We start from the raw sequence: 19278 nt of genomic DNA on the forward strand, positions 1-19278 counted from the left end.
GGCATGGCTCTCTTCAACAATAAGATGATTCAAGCCAGTCCTAATTGTCTGGTAATGAAGAAAGTCATCTATACCCAGAGAGAGGACTACGGGAACTGAGTGTGGACCACAACATAGCATATTCACTCTTTCTGTTATTGTTTGCTTGTATTTTTGTTTTCCTTCTCAGGTTTTTTCTTTTCTTTCTAGATCCTATTTTTCTTGTGCAGCAAGATAACTGTATAAATATGTATGTATATTTTGGATTTAACATATAATTTAACATATTTAACATCTAGTGGAGCAGGTGCAAAGGTCAATGTCGAAAAAAATTACCCATGTATACGTTTTGTAAATAAAGATATAATAAAATAAAAACAAAATATGGAGGTTGAACTAGGGTTCCTTTACTCTCTAAATCTATGAGTTCATCTAGGTTGTAGAGCCATGGTTACCCTCAAGGTAACCCTTCTGGTTCTCTCTTCCATTAGATTGTAAACTAATGAATTTCTCTAACCAATTTTTTTTATCCCCAGCACTTGGCATGGTACCTGGGGAAAAGTTGTTATTGTTCAGATATTTTTCAGTCATATTTAACTCTTTGTGCACCCTTTTGGGGTTTTCTTAGCAAAGTCACTGAAGCAGTTCACCATTTTCTTTTCCAATCCATTTTACAGCTAAGGAAACTGAGGCAATCAGTGAAGTGACTTGTCCATTCACACATAGCTAGTAAGTTCCTGAGGTTAAATTTGAATTCAGGTCTCTGATCTCTGGCTTGGCTCTCTCTCCATTGTGCCACCTAACTGGCAAAAGTAGGTGTTTAGTAAATATTGACTGAGTGACTGAAGCTGTCCCTTCACCTACCCTTTCTCAGGAAGTTTCTTGAAGTATCCTGACACAATGTGAAGCTGATAGAGAAGAGTGAGATTATTACTCTTTAAATATCCATCAACAATTTTGACTTCGAAACTTATTAGGGAGCTCCCAAAGTGTGAGCCATTCAGCAATGTTTCATATGTCCACAAATAGACCACAAATCTTCCATGTGGCTCCTTGGAATGAGGAATGGACTTTCTAAGTATGGTCCCTAGCATGGGCTTCATTGTCCAACCCTTTAAAAAGTTTCTTCTGGAATACCCTTGCTCTATTCCAAGTCCTATTATCTAGTTCCTATCCTATTTAATTGCTAATTAATCCTATTTTCCCACCTTTTAGTCTCAGGACTTTTCCCCTGTTCTCCCTCCTCTAGGATCATTTCCTCTCATGCATCCCATTTAGTGGTCTTTAAGGAAGAAAGTTCTTTTTCCATCTAGGTCTCATAGTAAGACCTCAACTTCAGGTCAATATGCCCAGATCAGCTGGCATCCCATGGATTCTTCTTGCAGATTTTGCTTCTGTTCTTGTTTCTGTTCTGAATGTATAATTAGCTCAGTTCTCTTAAGGATCTCCAGCTGAGCTTCTGTCCTCCTCATTCTAACTACTTTGATTCTGGTCCCATTTTTCAGTATTTTTTTTTCCTAATGGCAGTTTACCCTAATCCCTTAGATTTTGATTCTATCATATTTGCTACCCTTGGTCTCTGTCCTTTTATAAAAATGCATTTTTTGTTGTTGTTGTTAAAGAATGGGTCTCCCACTATTGCCAATAATGGAAGGGCAGAGGCTAATCATGAACTAATATCATTATGAACTGGCATGGGAGCTTTAACCTGCTTTGCTTCTCACCTGGACCAATTAGACTCTTCTCAACCAATCTGGTGGTCTCCAGGCCTGGAGTCTCACCACCTGATTGATTTAGCCTTCTGCAGGTCAGAACTCCTGAGCTACAGAGATCCATCTCAGTAGCTAGGATCATAGCTATGTACCACCAAGCTTCTTTACACAGATTTATCACCCAGCATCATGATCTGGGCCTCTCCAAACCCAATATCTCTAATCTGGAATCTCAGAGAGGTTTGTTTATTCCTACCAAACCTCTGTATTGCCATCAGTGTCTCCACAACTTGAGTGTAATTCCGTTCCTCTTGTGCCAGCAAAGCAGAGCAAATCTCCAAATCTAAAATAAATGTGGATTTAGACAGGATTGGAACATGAGTGCAGGATTGGGTCACAATGGTAATTTTAGAAATATATAAATTTCTTGGGAAGGGTGCCATACAGCTAGGTAGTGTAGTATGTTAGAATCAGAAAGATCAAATCCTGCCTCAGATACTTCCTAGATATGTGCCTAGAAAAGTTACTTTTTCTCTCAGCCTCAGTTTTTTCATCTGTAAAATGAGGGGATTAGCCTTAGCCTTTCAGGCTCTTTCTAGTTCTAATCTATAATCCCATGAATATTTTTAGGCAAAAATCAATTCTCCCCACATATATCTAGGTGTATCCAGGCTGAGGATCTGTTTGCCACTTACACAGACAGAAATTTGTCTTTATTTGAATGCAGATAATCCAATATTAAAGTCATTATTCTGCCAGTCAGATGTTAAATGGTTAGTTAGGCTGAAGATGTAGCCTCCATTGCCTGATACCAAAGCTCTATTGAAGGTAGAAGAAGGTAGGATGGTTGAGCTAGTGGGGTGGGAGGGTCAGGACTGGAACCAGAAGTCCTCAGGAGTAACCCAACTTCCCTCATGTTGGGTCTCACTGCAGCAAATCACTTTCAACCTCTGCTATTTGGATAGTAGTTCCCTATAATTCTTTCTATGAAGAACCTTACAATACTGTAGAGGAAAAGGGAATGATATAGGAAGAGCAGATCAGTCAAGGACTCCCAGGTGCCTTTGCCTTTGTGTCTGTAGGCAGATATCTTTTGTGCTGAGTGGCCCCCTGGGATGGAGAGACCTTGTGTTCTGGGCCCCTGTGAGAGCTTCCTCATGGTGCATATGGAGAACACCAGAGGGATTTGACTGTAATGTATCTGTGCCATCAGATCAGGGAAAGCTGTGTCCTTGGCAACAACTTCAAAGTGCCCTCTTTCTCAGGGCAAGCAGTGCCAAAGATCACAGGGCACTGGTAGATGGAAGGAGAGTTGGTTTTGAAACCTGGATTGCTTCACCCTGGGGTAGAATGATTATAGGATTTGTATATGAATCCTATAATTTAGAGTAGAAAGGGGTCTTGGAGATAACTTAGTCCAGTTTCCTCATTTTATAGAAAACAAGTACTCCCATCAATATCTAGGAGCAGAGGCCTAAAGAGTACAGGACAGATCAGGGGGCTCAGTGCACAAAATATATTGACTCATCCTATTAAGTCATATTTGAAGCCAACTTTAAAAATTTAAAATTCCTTTCTAATTTTTCCTTTTTCTTTAAAAAAATTATTTAAAATTGTATTTATTTTTCTTGGAAGGTCTTCTAAAGGAAAAGGTGGTATCTTAGTCCATGGTGTTACTAGTGCAGCAGAATCAAAATTCAATTTCTGACAGGACCAAAGAGTGAGGAGAATGCAAACCACTGCTATAAAATGTACAGAGCCAAAGCTTACCTCAGTTGGCTTGCCGATATTTCCTGGAAGTTGTTTCATGATCCTGTATTAACCGCTCCAACTTGAAATTTCCACTCTTACTCCACCTTGAATTTTGGCCCTCCAGAGGAATTAAGGCTCTTAGCTTGCCCTTTGGTTTACATTTGCTTGGCTCTCCATCTGTATTCCTCTTATTTCTTTTCCCCCTTCACCATCTTTCTCCTGCTTTCCCAATTTCAGTGATTCCATTTCCTTATCTATAAATAAACTAAATTATCTCTAAGATCCTTTCCAGCTTTAAATGTTATGAGCCTATGATTTTCTTCCCACTCATAACTAGTAGTCATGGGTAAGGATTCAGTGGGTGTAGTTCAGAATCAAGGTGGTCCCAGTGTCACAAAGAATGATAGAATGAGGGATAAATACAGTGTGAGGAAGTTAAGCTGCATTAGTGAGTCAAGATTAGTTACCTAAGTGATAAGAAAGGAGGCTATTGTCTTTTCTGCCAGATTTCAGAAAAGTGTGATGGCTCAGATGTTATAAAAAGATAGCTATACTTGTTCCCCTGTTCTTATTGCCTCTTTGGAGTATGATGTTGGTCAGCTGCTTGTTTATCTGTTTTAAAATTAAATTTTATTTTATTTACCAAAGAAAAGAAACACTCTTTTAGTCTATCACGTTACTATCAGGAAGTGGGCTGCATGTTTCATCATGAGTCCTCAGGTTTATTTAATGGTCATTGTTTTAATGGACAATGTTTTAATACATGCCTCATATGTACATAAGTGTGCACATGTACAATATAAGTACACACACATATACACATATATATGTTTTAAACAACTAAGATCTGACTTCTCCCCATTCCATTCTAACTATACTTCCTCACTGAGAACACAAGAAAAACCAAACACATATATAGTCAATTAAGACAAATTTCCTTGTTGACCATGTCTTAAATTCTTGGGAGCTCATTTTGCATTCTCAGTTCATTAATCTCTCTGTTCTCTATCAGGAGATAAGTAGCACGTTTCATGTTCGATCTTCTGTAATCCTGATTGATAAGAGTTTAGCACAACAATGTTCCATCACATATGTATGTTACATATATATTTTAAAAGTACATGTGAATACATGCATGTTTATTTTAACTTATTTACCTATTTACTAATTTATAGAAACCTCCTCAGATTCCCATTCTTTGACACCTCAAAAAAAGCTATATCTATTTTTGCACATTCAGAGAATTTGTTTTGCTTAGGACTAATCCCTTCCTTAGTCTATCTTCTCTCTAATTCCTCCTCTTCATTTCTTCCCTTTCCCTTCTATTTCCCTATTACGAAAAAAAAATTTCAGTATCTATGTGTGCACAAATGTCAGCTGCCTCCTTCTTTCTTGTTTATATTTGATATATACTTTTGCACCTTCTTATTTGAGCTATTTCCCCTTAATCTTCCTTTTCTTTCCTTCTTCCTTTTTTCTATTCTTTTCTTAAAATCATCAAGACACAAAAGAAACACTCCTGGGCTTTGATCTAATTGGCTTTCTTTTATGAACCCTGATGATGATAAGGTTGAAAGAGGATACATGTATCATCTTCCTATATTTGAATGTAAACAGTGTATCCTTGTTTAGTCCCTTATTGTTGTTCATTCATGTTTACTGTATTATATTTCTCTTTACTGTTGTGTTTCAAAGATTCTCTGGAACTGTTTTTTTCTTGGAAGTCCTCTTTTTTATTAAAGATCCATTCTTTCCCCTATAATATTATATTCAGTTTGCTGGGTATTTTAGTTAGTCTTGTGATTTTAGACAGTAAACCCACATCCTTTGCCTTCTAAAAATATATTCTATATACTCCACTCATTTATAGTAGTGGGCCACTAAACTATGTGTGATCCAAAGTTTAACTCTGTAGTACTTCAAGTTTTTCTTTCTAGTTGGTTGTATATTTTTTTTTCTTTGACCAAAATCCAAAGCTCTGGATTTGGGCTTTAATGTTACTGGGCTTTTTCACTTCGGGTTTCTTTCAGAAAATGATGAGTCGATTCTATTTCCAATTTGCCCTCTGGTTATAAGAAATCTAACCAGTTTTCTTTTCAGATTTCTTGAAATATGATGCTTTTTGGTTGCTGTTGTTGGGTCATGGCATTCAGATATTCCAATGATTTTTTTTCTCCTCAATCTGTTTTCCAGGTCAGTATTTTGTTGTTGTTGTTAAGAGGTATCTTACATTTTCTTCTATCTTTTTAGCCTTTTGAATTTATTTTAATATTTCTTGTTGCCTCATGAAGTCATTGGCTTCTGGTCTTTTCAAATTTGCAGAGTGTTTGTTGTTTGAATAATATTTTATATCTCTTGGGTCAAGCTGTTAGTTCCCTTTTTAATTCTTTCTTTCATAGCTCTCATTTCTTTTCTAACTTTTTCCTCAAGCATTTTCATTCTATTTATAAAAGCACATTTTAACACTCTTTTAAAATTTTTTTTCTTGTTTTATGTTTTCCAGGAATTCTAATTGAGTTTGTGCCCAGAAGATGTTTTTGTCTAAAGCATTGCTTATAGATATTTTGCAGTCATCTTCTTCTATGTTTATTTCATGAGCATCTCTGTCACCAAAACAAGCTCATTATGGTGAAGTACTGTTGTTGTTGTTATTTGTTTGCTCATTCTTCCAGCCTATTTCCTAGTTTAGATTTGATTTTAGGGTTAAGCTCAGTAGCACTTTTGGAAGGAAAGTCTGGGCTGTTCCTGTTGCTGCTTTCTTGGAGTTATTAAGTATTTAGTTATTCCAGGATCTGAGGGATAGTCCAGAGATGAAAAATTTTAGTGTTCCCAAAGTTTGTCTAGCTCAAGTACAATATAACTACTACCTCCTTCACTATTTACTTTTTTGCAAGTTCCTGACTTGGGTTTGGATCTAAGCAAGAGTAGACTGCTGCCAGACTCAACTACTACCAGCCAGCTAGAAAGTGGCAGAATTGTAGATTCCCTTTTGATCTGAGATTTCTACTTTGATTATTCTTCTGTAGGCTTTGTTAGATATTATAAATGAGATCCTGCTTTGTTTCTGAGGTCCAAGACACACTATTGCTACTCCTGATGACTTCTAAACTTTCTCCTTTCTTTATATACCACTCAGGGCCTTCTACCCAGAACACCATCATGGTGAGCAGGTCCCCTTTCTCACTCCACCTTGGATCTATGATCTGGGGCTGGATAATGGGCAAAAAAACTGCCAGCTAATGCTTGTTTCTATTTAGATCCAGCATGAGTTTGGAGGCACCATGGAATAACTTTGAGACCTTCTCTTACGCTAGAATACCTAGCTGCCAACATGCCATTTTGTCTGCTCTTAAGGTGCATTGCAAGTCAGCCTGATCAGCCACCATGTAGTCATTGACAACAGATACTGTGGTGGATAAATATAAATTCAATTAAGAATAAATATAAGAGTAGAAATCTACTCTATTCATTGAGTTATAAGAAGGAAAAATGTAAGGTTCTTGTTAGTTTTCTATAGGTCTTGGGACCAGCCTTCTTTTCAGCAGAGTAATTACCACGAGAATAGCCATCAATAAAGTCCAAAAATCTTTATTGTCTCCTTCGCAGTCTTGTTTCCTTGCCTGGGGTCTGGGCCAGCTTTCTGAAGATCATCTGGAATGTGTCTTAGTTTCTATGGGGGAGGCAGGAAGACCACTACAATGGTCTCTGTCTTGAAGTCTCTCTCTGAGTCCGGGAGCTTGTGCTCCAGCCTCTGTCTTCCCCGAGTCTGTTCCAGTCCTCCATCGTGGTGGGAGATGGAATGAATGTCTCTGCTGAGTTTGTCCCAACATATATACTCTATTATAATTACATCATGATAGGTGTGAATCTTGTAGAACTATAACTGTATTAAGTACATGTACTGAACTAGAGAACTATTAATCACTATGCTAAACTAGATAATCATTGTCTTATCAATTCCACTGAGTTAACACCTTATAAGAATCCTTGTTTCAGAATTCTGGCCCATTACAGAAAAAAATAAAAACAAAACTAGGAAGTCTATTTGAAAGTCACATCAAGGTCAAGAAGCAAGAATATAGTGATAGAAAACTTCCATTGGGACTACACAAGTGGCTTCAAGTCTGTAGTGTAAGGAAGTGAACTATCTTCATCGACCTAGGTGGCCCTACAAAGGTGACATCATACAGGTCCTTGGGATAAAGATAGATCCAAGATAAAATCTAAGATTCCCTCCACACAGAGATGGAGGGCAAGTGTTAAGGATTATAGCCAGCCAAATTAGTGCTTCACTGGTCTTTCACATGACTAAACATTTCAGAAGCTGCTATATGATACTTGTGTTCCCTAAAATTCTCAGATAATGGTCTTACACCTCTTTCTTGTGTCTATTACCCTGTTGTTAAAATATAGGAGGAATTTTCATTGATATATCCAGGAATGAACTAAGGTGTAAGATATAGAATTTCTTACAAGAGTGAGTCTTTTGGGAAGGCAAGCAGCTAGGCCTGAGAGGGTCATACCTGCTTCTGGCAAATTAACTTTAATAAATCTAGTCAAGGTATAGAGTCTTCAAAGTTTAGAATCAGTACAAAGACCTATTGGAGCATTTTGGTCCAGTTTTGGTATGCTCCAATTCAGGCTTTTATGATAATCCATAGATTGTGATTCTAAAAATATGAATGATAATAATAATAAACATTTAATTTAAGGTTTACAAAGCACTTTATATGCATTTTCTCACTTGATCTTCACAATAGCTCTGTGAGCTAGGTGCTATCATTATCTCTATTTTATAGATGAGAAAATTGAAACTGAGAGAGCTTGGTATACATAGACCTTAAAGAGTATGAAGGACTGGGGCAGCTAGGTGGCACAGGGGATAGAGTACCAGCCCTGGAGTCAGAAGGACCTGAGTTCAAATCTAATCTCAGACACTTAATACTTCCTAGCTGTGTGACCCTGGGCAAGTCACTTAACCCCAGCCTCAGAAAAAAAAAAGAGTATGAAAGACTACTTTCCATCAACTGCTATTCCATGAATGAAGATAGCCTGGACTCTCAGAGGAATAATTTGATGTATGTCATCACTTCCTGTCAACTAATCCATTATGGTTGTAGAAAAATTATGAAATGTGTTGGCACACCATAAGCCTTATGGCTTTTTCCATCTTTACAGTTTTCAAATAGACAGTATGACCTTTTTGGTCTTCAATGTTTATTTTACATGAATTAGTATTACTATTCCTAATTAGAGTTCCCAAGATTTTGACACATATTTGACAGAACTTTATGACATAAAATATTAATTAATTAAGATAAGATATTAAGCCCATTTTTCCATGTCTAACCTTGATTATAGCCCACAGATTTTCAGTGGGATTCTAACCATGCAGGGCCTCAGGTAGCTAGGTGGTTAAGTGAGTAGAATATTGGACCTAGAGTCAAAAAATCTTGAGTTCAAATCTGAACTTCGATATGTTACTTAATCTCTCTTTCCTTAAATTTATAAAGCACTTTGCAAACCTTAGGTGCTTCATAAATTCTATACTATAATTATCATTTCCATCAGCGATATAAGTTGTAAAAGCAGTAGTTGTAGTGGTAATAGTAGAAGTAGATATAAATCAACACTTGTTATGCTCACTTCTTTTTTCTATTTTTTTTTCTCTCTTGTGGTTTTTCCCTTTTGTTCTGATTTTTCTCTCCCAACATGATTAAAAAAGAAATGTATATTTAAAAAGTTAATATGCATGTATAACCAGAAAAAATAAAAGAATAAAAAATTTAAAAGTAATAATAATAGTTGTAGTAATAGTTATAATAGTCATAGTAGTAGTAGTAGTAGTAGTATTTATAATAGTAATAGTAGTAATAATAATTGTAGTTGTAGTAAGTAGTAGAAGTTGTACTAGTAGTCATAGAAGTAGTAATAGTAGTGGTAGAAGTAGTAATAGTAGCTGTAGTAGTAGAAATAATAGTAAAAGTAAGGATTGGAGGCAGGATTTGAATGTAGATCTTTCTTATTCCAAGTTCTGTGCTCCGCCTATTACCTATGTAATTCTAATGGTGAGAAGAAAACACTAAAAATAAAGCTCTGATACTGATTGATCTGCCAGAGATCCTAAGGGCTCTTGGTTCTCATGGTCATTATAGACAATGACAAGGGTACCACATTTCCTCAACATGGTGCCTCCATGCCTTAAACAGTTCTTTGGCCACAAGTCAGAATAATTTCTCTCAAACTTATTTATTGTTTGGTTTGATTTTATGTAGTTTTGCATCAGCCAACTTGCAGAAGTACACCCAGAGAGAGATGAGCAATGGAGGAAGGTGATGTGACCTAGGAGAAGACATCCTCTGTGATGACATCGAATGTGTCATTCTTCATGAGGAAATCTTTCTGATGATCCAACTAGCTTAGGAAAGGTTTGAAATAAAATTACTTTCCTGGACTCATTTCCAGATTTCTACTAGAAAGCCTTGAGTTACTTCAAGGGACGAGTGAGAGCTGTGGTCAGGATGGCCAACCTAAGGTGAAAGGAGTAGTGGTAACCTATAAAGTTAAAAAAGTAGATACCTGTCTTTCCCAGAAGTTTCCCAATGAATTATGAGCTTCAGTAATGCCCAGGTCCTTATTGGCTCCTTGTTAGTCCATTCTGTGCCCAGGAATATCCAACTTCTTGAACTAGGATTTCTCCAAATTGGTTAATAATTTGTGCTGGCAAAGGATCTGGAACATGGCTCTGATGAACTTAGTGCTCTGGACTAGATACCACACAGACCTTTATATTCTCAAGATAAAACTCTCTTGCACTCTTCTCCTAGTCCAATAAATTGTTCTTGAAACAGTGAACTCACCAACTTTTGAGGATGTTGTACAAACTAAATGGATAACTCAAGACATAATTCTCCATCTAATCCTATTTGGGGTTTTCTTGGAAAGGATTCCAAAGTGATTTGCCATTTCCTCCAAATCATTTTACAGATGTAGAAACTGAGGCAAACAGACTTAAATGATTTGCTCAGGGTCACACAGCCAGTAAGTGTTTAAGGCCAGATTTGAACTCAGAACAATGAGTTTCTTAACATGAGATTTGGTGCTCGGTGCACTATGGTGCCATCTAGCTGCTCCACAGGAAAGACTATTTTCCATTAATTGCCACTCCATATTTGAAGCTGGTCCCCTAGAACAAAACTTTTTAAATGGTGGGTTGTGAGCCCCCACCCAAATGGGGATGTGTAACTGAATGGCTGGTCACAAAAACACAAAATTAACAGTAAAAGGTTTCTGAGCCCAATGAACAAAAATTAATTCAAAATCAAACAGGTAATGATTTCGAGGTGTTTCTGACAGCACTTGGCCATGTGGCATCAAGTGACTTCACTGCACCCCTAATTCTGAACACACAGTTCAAGTACTTTTGCATTGTGTATGCACAGCTTATGTCACATACATCTCAGCTCAGATTCAAGATGAGTTTGACAAAATATTTCCGGAGTGAAAAGGAGTATCAAGTGGAAAAGTTTAAGAAATCCTGCCCTAGAGGTCCAGTTTATTGAATATCACCATTTCCTATCAACTGATCCATTACAATGATATAAATTTATCAAATGTATTGATATACAATGAATCTTACAAATTTTTCCATCTTAAAAAAGCTTTCAATAATGCCATATGTCCTTTTTTGATTCAGTCACTCGTTTTTTTCATAATTTAACATTACATTCCCAAGATTTTGACACAAAGTCTTTAATTTTTCATCACATATATATATATTTTTAATCACATTTGATATTAAGCCTGACTTTGATGAGCAGCTCATTTGTCCAAATCTAGTCTTGATCATGGGACAGGTAGGTGGCACCATAGCTCACAGACTGCAGGATTTACAATCAAGAAGACTCATCTTCCTGAGTTCAAATCTAATCTCTGATACTTACTAGCTATGTGACTCTTGAGTTAGTCATTTCCCTGGTTTGCCTCGGTTTTTTCATCTGTAAAATGAGTTGGAGAAAGAAATGGCAAACCACTCTGGCATTTTTGCCAAGAAAATCCTAAATAAGGTGATGAAGAGTCTGAATCAACTGAAAAACAACAAATCTTGGGGATGCACATATAATATAATATAATATAATATAATATAATATAATATAATATAATATAATATAATATAATATAATATAATATAATATAATATAATATAATATAATATAATATAATATAATATAATATAATATAATATAATATAATATAATATAATATAATATAATATAATATAATATAAAATATAAACCATATAATATGGTTTAAACTAGGCAGGACTCTGGACCTCTGAAACAATGATTTATTTCCACCATTTGAATAAGTTTATTAACCTCTTAGTCCAGGGGACATGATGCAAGGTCACTTTTTGATATTCCATCTCCATCTGGGGAATTTATATGACTCTGGAATGATTTTTCTTTGTTGATATATTATCAACATATCTTTCAGATTTCAGCATTTCCCTCAATAAGGGGAAGACTTTCAGACATTATAGACATTTAAAAATCTTGAAAACACTTCCTAGCTGTGTGACCCTGGGCAAGTCACTTAACCCCAACTGCCTCAGCAAAAAATAAATAAATAAATAAATAAAATAAAGAAGAAGAAGAAAGAATCTTAAGACTACAGCACATGCCCTAATAAATCTTAGTATAATATAATTGTAAGTGACCTATGGAGAGATGTTTAACACTTAAGAATCCATGAAGGTGAATGTTTGGGGTGAATGTTTTATAGATTGATGAAGGCATCCATAACTTATTTCAACTTTTGACAATAGTTTTGGCACAATTTTGATTGAAAAAGTATATTTTATAAATTTGAAAAATCACTTTAAAGCAAAAAAATCATCTTTTATAAATAAAAAATCTATAGAACTCTGATATTTGCATCTTTTTACCCATGACAAGTTTTCCCCCCCTTCATTTTAATTGTTAATACCTGAAGTCTTATCAAGAAACCTATACTTCCCTATAGAGGATCAAAAACAGCTCCTTCCTTTCTCAAGTCTTCTTTTTTTCTTTCTTTGTTTTAAAATTATACATGTACATCCATTTTTAACATATTTCTATATGAATCATGTTGGGAGAGAAAAATCAGAACAAAAGGGAAAAACCCAAGAAAGAAGAAAAAAGGAGGGAGGGGAAAGGTGAAGATTGTGTACATACTGATCCATATTCAGTCTCCATAGGTCTCTCTTTGGATGCATTTTTCATCCAAAGTTTATCAGGATTGTCTTGGATCGCTGAATAGCTAAGAACCAAGTCTATCATAATTGATCAAGACACAATCTTGTTTTTGCTATGTATAATGTTTTCCTGGTTCCACTTGTTTCACTCAGCATTAGTTCATGTAAATCTTTCCAGGCTTTTCTAAAATTAGCCTGTTCATATTTTTAGAACAATAATATTCCATTACTTTCATATACCATAATTTATTTAGCTATTCTCCAATGTCATTTCCCAAGTCCCCTTTTCTTTGTAAAGCTTTTTATTTTCAAACATATTCACAGATAATTTGACAACACTGACCCTTGCATAGCTTTGTATTTCAGATTTTCTCCTCCTTCCCTCACCCTCTCCTCCAGACGGCAAGTAATTCAATATATGTTAAACATGTTACAATATATGTATAAGCATATTTATACAATTTTCTTGTTGCACAAGAGAAATCAGATTTAAAAAAGAAAGTAAATGAGTAAGAAAACACAATGCAAGGTAACAGCAACAAAGAATGAAAATATTATGTTGTGATCCACCCTCAGTTTTCATAGTCTTCTCTCCGGGTGTAGATGGCTCTCTTCATCACAAGATCATTGGAACTGACATTAGTCATCTCATTGTTAGAAAGAGTCACGTTCATCAGAATTGATCATTGTATAGTCTTGCTGTTGCCATATATAATGATCTCCTGGTTCTGCTCATTTCACTTAGCATCAGTTCATATAAGTCTCTCCAGACCTCTCTAAAATCATCCTGTTGGTCATTTCTTACAGAACAATAATATTCCATAACATTCATATACCATAACTTATTCAGTTATTCTCATGGGCATCCACTCAGTTTCGAGTTTCCAAGTCCTCTTTTGAAGAATGGTTTGTCAATTCTAGAATTATTTTAAATTTTTGACAGTTTCCTTTGTTCTTCAGTGTAGTTGAGCATCATCATGACTTTGAATTATCTTTATGTAGCAGCCCCTTCTCTCATTCACTCAATTCCCATTACCCTGAAAGGTTATGTTGCCTGTGATTACTTCTTCCTTCACAGTTCTAGAGCTAATTCTAAGAGATTGTGTCTCTAATATGATAGCTTCTAAGTCTCCCTCCCCAATGCCTAACAACCAGTAGAACTCTATTAATTTATAGGAAAAAATTATTTGCTGAAAAGGTATAGCCAAAACAGTTGTTAGAATACATGCCCCCACAAATCCAGAGGGAACATAAAATTCAAAATTCTATAGCCATGGAAGAATTGTAATCCCCAATATTTCCATAGCAGGAATGGGCCAATCATACTGACTTATATTTTGCCATTGGACCCAGATGGTTCTGAAGGAGAAAATGAGGCTATGACTTTGTATAGCCTCCTTCACTTAAATAGAATTCACTTATATGTCATGGTATCATCTCTCCAATATCATGGGCCTCTTCAAGAACCAAGGACAATAACAGTGGGAGAAACTGGAACATTTCCCACAGAAATGGACATATGCTCTGGCCCCTTTCTGTGAGAATACCTACTAAATACTAAATACTGGATACCTACTAAAAAATGCAAAGGGCCAAACTCAGATCTCTGAGATGAATTTCTATAGATCTCCATTCAAGAGCCATTCAAATTCTTCTGAATCCTACCTGATTGTATTAACATCTAGATCATATCAGTATATCTTGTTCATAAGAATAATATGAGAAACATTGTATAATGCTTCACTAAAATCTAGATAAACTAAATTAGGTTCTATCTATAGATTTTTCTCAGCTATCAATATAATAACCTCACTATTTTAAAAAAAATTATCTTTTCTTAAATGATTTGTTCTTAAACCATGTTGGTTCATTGAGATAAATATTTCCTTCTCTGTATGTTTTTTAATTATCCTTTAAAATATTTATTTATTTTAAGCAAATACAAAATAGAAAAAAAAATTGCCATGAGCACAGAACATAAGAGAGGATTCAAAGTATAAAACATTACATTTCCATTAAAAAAAACCCTATATAATAAGCATTGAACAATATGTTCAGAGATATCCATCTTTACTTTCTTGTAGGATTTAACTATCCTTTTAATAATATGTTCCAGAATCTTTCCAGGAATCAAGATCACAGAATTAAATTCTACTACTATTTTTTTCCTTTTAGAAAACAGTGACCACAAGTCTTATAACACCTGTTCTTGTGTCTAAGAATATTGAAAAAAATCACAAACATGGCTCAATAATCACATCTACCAATTTTTTTCAGTATCCTGAGAAGGAGTTTAGTGGGTTTGGTGACTTAAACTAATCAAGAAAAAGTAGTTGCTCTCTTATTACCCTTTTACTTATCTTGTATATCAACTCCCTTTCCTCTCTTTTTGTGCTATTCTTGCCCATTCAAAGATAATTATCTTTAGCAGAGAAACCAGAAACACAATAAAAATTGAGTAGACCTGCCTCTTCTCAGTTGTCTCTTATGATCATCACATCTGTCCTGAGTAATGGACTGGCTATCCATCCTTTGTTTTTCTTTTTACCAATATGTTTCTCTCCCTCCCTCTTTTCTTGCTGTCTATCTCCTTCCTTTCTTCTTTCCATTTCAGCCTCTCTCATGTACATATAATCACAATTTCTCTCTGTCTGTCTTTCTGCCTCTGCCTCTGCCTCTGTCTCTGTCTCTTACTCTCTATCTCTATCTCTGTCTGTCTGTCTCTCTCTTTCTCCTTCTCTTTTTCTGTGTCTCTCCTTATCTGTCTCTCTTGCCCTCTTCTTTTATGTGTCTCTCTCATTCAACTAAAGCTTCTCTCTCCAAAGCTACCAACAACCTCTTAATTACCAAATCTAATGACTTTTTCCTGGATCCTTTCTGAAGGATTTGAAACTATGGATTACCACCTTTTCTTTAATACTTCTTTCAAGGTTTTTGTGACCTTCCAGGTTCTCCTCCTACATACCTGACCATTCTTTTTTAGTGTTATTTGATGGATCTTCATTTGGGTCCCACACACTAATGGTGGCTCTAAGACTATTTTAAGACTATTCTAAGTCTCTATTTTGCTTAGTGATTATCTGCTCCTGGGTCCTATTTTTGTCTTTCTTTGTACCCCCAACACTTAATGCAGTACCTGGCATACAGTAAGTACTTAACAAATGCTTATTGACTTGACTTGTTGATTAAGCATATATAACAGACACAGTCTTTGGGCTGAAGAGTTCTATAGGAGCCATGTTTCTGAGATAAAAAGCAGATTTTCTTTGTTTTTTTTTTTCTGTATTATTTTTGGGTTAATGGCAGCCATTTCGAGCACCATGATCGGTGTGTTTGTTAAGTATTAAGCAAGCAATCATTTGGTAAACTTTGTAAAAATTTTTTTGTTAAATTTGCATAATTTTATTTGGGAGCAATTATGATTTTTCACCTATACACGTGAGACTGCATGTGATCTATGCCACTTTGATTATTTCAAGACTCTTTTCTGTCTGGCACTGAGGAAGAAGTGAAAGGACAATGCTTATGCCTTCCCCAGAGGATTGTTCTGTGTTGGTGATACAGCAAATGTATTTTAAAATACATTCTTGTTAACTTTACGGATAACAATTTTTTTATACAAGAGAATATAACAAGAGACAAGCTGAGCCCAGTCATTGTTGCTGAAGTCTCCCTGTGGCATTGGTAGTGTGCCCAGATATTCTATAAGTGGTCAGCTAACCAGACTTTTGATTGGTTTCTAAGTCAGAATCAGGATGCCTTCAAAAGGCACTAACTTGCTAAAATAGGCCTCTTTCTTTTTTCTTACCTAATTGTCATAGAGAGACTTTTAAGTCCCAAAATAGGAAGAAACCTCAGAGTCTTCCTATCCAGAGCTAACATGTGGCCCATGAGTACAACCCCTCTCCCTTTTTTTCCCTCTTTGCATTTATACTTTCTTGCTTTGAGTGAAGGATAATTAAAGGCAACTACAACCTTCTGAAATTTGAAAGATTAGAAAGGTGAGCCATCACAGACCTGAGAGACAAAACCCATGTTGGAGTTTGTGGACAGTTTAGTTTGGCCTGCCAGAACAGTCCTGGTGCTTAGTGTAGCAGAGATTGACCTTGATACCAAGATTCGGTCCCTCCCATCAATGGAGCAATTCTGTCTATAGGCTATTATGTTCCGTCGTTTTCAGTCATGTCTAACTCTTCATGATCCCATTTGGGTTTTTCTTGGCAAGGATATTGAAATGGTTTGCCATTTCCCTCTCCAGTTCGTTTTATAAGTGAAGAAACCAAGGTAAATAGGCTCTGCTGAATTCAGAAATTAATTTGGTGAGGGCAAATATTTTGTAAAAACTGCTTTAAATTTGAGCCTACTCTTTCTCTAGGGACCAAAGTGATATTATAGAGAATGTGCCCCCAGCTACTGGGAAGAAATGTTTGTCAGTTCATCCTTACTATATATTTTCAGTAAATATTCCTTTGTATAAGTTAGTTATTTGATCGGTTAAATAACACTGGGCAATTAATCACTGAAGATTTATATTGGGGAGACTACACCAATATGGGAACTTTAGCCAATAGCATTAAAGAAAGACAAGTACAATCCTTTTAGGGCTACTTCTACTTCTACTTCTAGAACCCTAAGAGGATTTAACCTTGCTTGGTGAATATTTCCTCAGTATGAGTTAGGATAAGGATACCAGAGCTCTCTATGGGACAATAGTTGATGAGTTTCTATATATCTACATCATTTTTAGACTCCCTTTTCAGAATTGTTTCTTGTTTCGCCTTCAAAATTTCATTCTTGAAAACTTTATAGATAATCAAGCTCTTGTGATATTGGTTATCTTCCCCTCAGATGACTAAAGCATTGTGCCAAGGAGGCCAAGGTCATGGGATTAACCCCTAATTGTCAGTTACCTTTGCTCTGATTCAGGCCACTAGACACAGCTTTAACTCTGGTTAGCTATCTTGTGAACACATACTGCTATTCATACTGCACCCACAGACTGAGGAGACAAGTGGATGGGTATGGATTCTCAGAAATCCATCATCCCCTTTGGAAAAGCAAACAATCAGAGAGCATATTTTGGTGGGTCATAGTAGTACTCACCTATATGAGCAGTGGAAAGGAGAAGGGAGGAGGAAAATGGGGCACCCATTTCCTATCCACCAGTAATTTTACCTATCCCATTTCTCTCCTATGTGGGATGGAGGCAATCTGGTACTGGGATAACCAGAGCCAGTTATGATGAGGACAGAAAAGCTTCATGGGTAATTAATGAGGAACTTTAATAGTCTAAAGCACAAGCTATAATCTAGGATATCCTAAGAAATAAGAATAATTAGGAGTATTAGCTGATAATTGGATCTTAAAACTTAAAATAAGAAGCTGACATTTTGAAAAGCTCTGAGGACAGAGAGGAACCCTGGCTCTCCATGCCTAAATTTAAAATGAATTATCCAAAGCAAAATTTGAAATGAGTCTTCCTTCTCCTCTTCCTCTAATCTCAGCCTTCATACATCTACCCAATCTCTCCTCTGTGTCCTTTATAAGCGAATAGAATCATAATAATAGCTTTACAATTATGTAATACTTTTAGGGTGGCAAAGTGTTTTAAGTATATTATTTTATTTGATCCTCAAAACAACTTTGGGAGATTGGTGGTGTTATTATCAGAGCTGATGCCATAGCTAGAGTGCTGAGGCTGGAGTCCTGAATTCAAATTCAACCTTAGTCACTTACTAGCTGCGGAATGCTGAGCAAGTCATTTAATCCTGCTTCCCACAGTTTCCTCAACTATAAGATGGGGATAATAATTGTATCTACTTTCCAGGGTTGTTGTGGGGAATCAAATGAGATATTTGTAAAAAGCACTTAGCGTATTCTTTTATACTATTAAATAAAAAAGGCAGGATTAAAACTCAAATCAAGACTTGAAGGTCAACACTCTATCCACTGTGCCACAAAATCCATAAATCTTATACTTTTAGAGCTGTAAGAGACTTTAGGAACCTCACATTTTAAGAGAACAAGAGAAATGAAATGACTTATTAAAAGGCACGCAGATAGGCAGTGACAGAGATGTTCTTTCTCCTGCAGTAGGAACTAAACTGGAGCTGACTGGGAAGGAGGTATTTTAAGAAAGCAGACAGAGTTCTTATTGCTTCTGTTTGACATGTTAATTGTTACTAAAGATCCTAATAATTCAATTCAATTTAATTCAATTCAACAGGTGACCTACTATGTGGCCATCATTCTAGAGAAACTCAGGGGATATGAAGAGAGTTCTCCATTTTCAAGAAGAAGTAAGAGAGAAAAGAATGACACATAAATCATTTAGAAGAAATACTAGACACATCATGGTAAAATGCTCAATTGTGTGGTTCAGAAACAAGTGCTGTGGGAGGTCAAGAAGAGAATGCATTAGAATGGGCAGAGCTAGTCTGGGGGAGGGGGGAGATTGATGAAGAGGATTAGAGCTAGTCCTTGAAAAATGAATGGGATTTCAAAAAGGATTACTTCTGAATATAAATATATTGGGTTTTCCTCTTGCTTCCCTAAAATTAATCCCATCCCATTCCACTCCTCAACAATGTAGGTAGTGGT

Source organism: Sminthopsis crassicaudata, chromosome 4 (genome assembly GCF_048593235.1).
Source record: "Sminthopsis crassicaudata isolate SCR6 chromosome 4, ASM4859323v1, whole genome shotgun sequence".
In the NCBI taxonomy this organism is placed as follows: domain Eukaryota; kingdom Metazoa; phylum Chordata; class Mammalia; order Dasyuromorphia; family Dasyuridae; genus Sminthopsis; species Sminthopsis crassicaudata.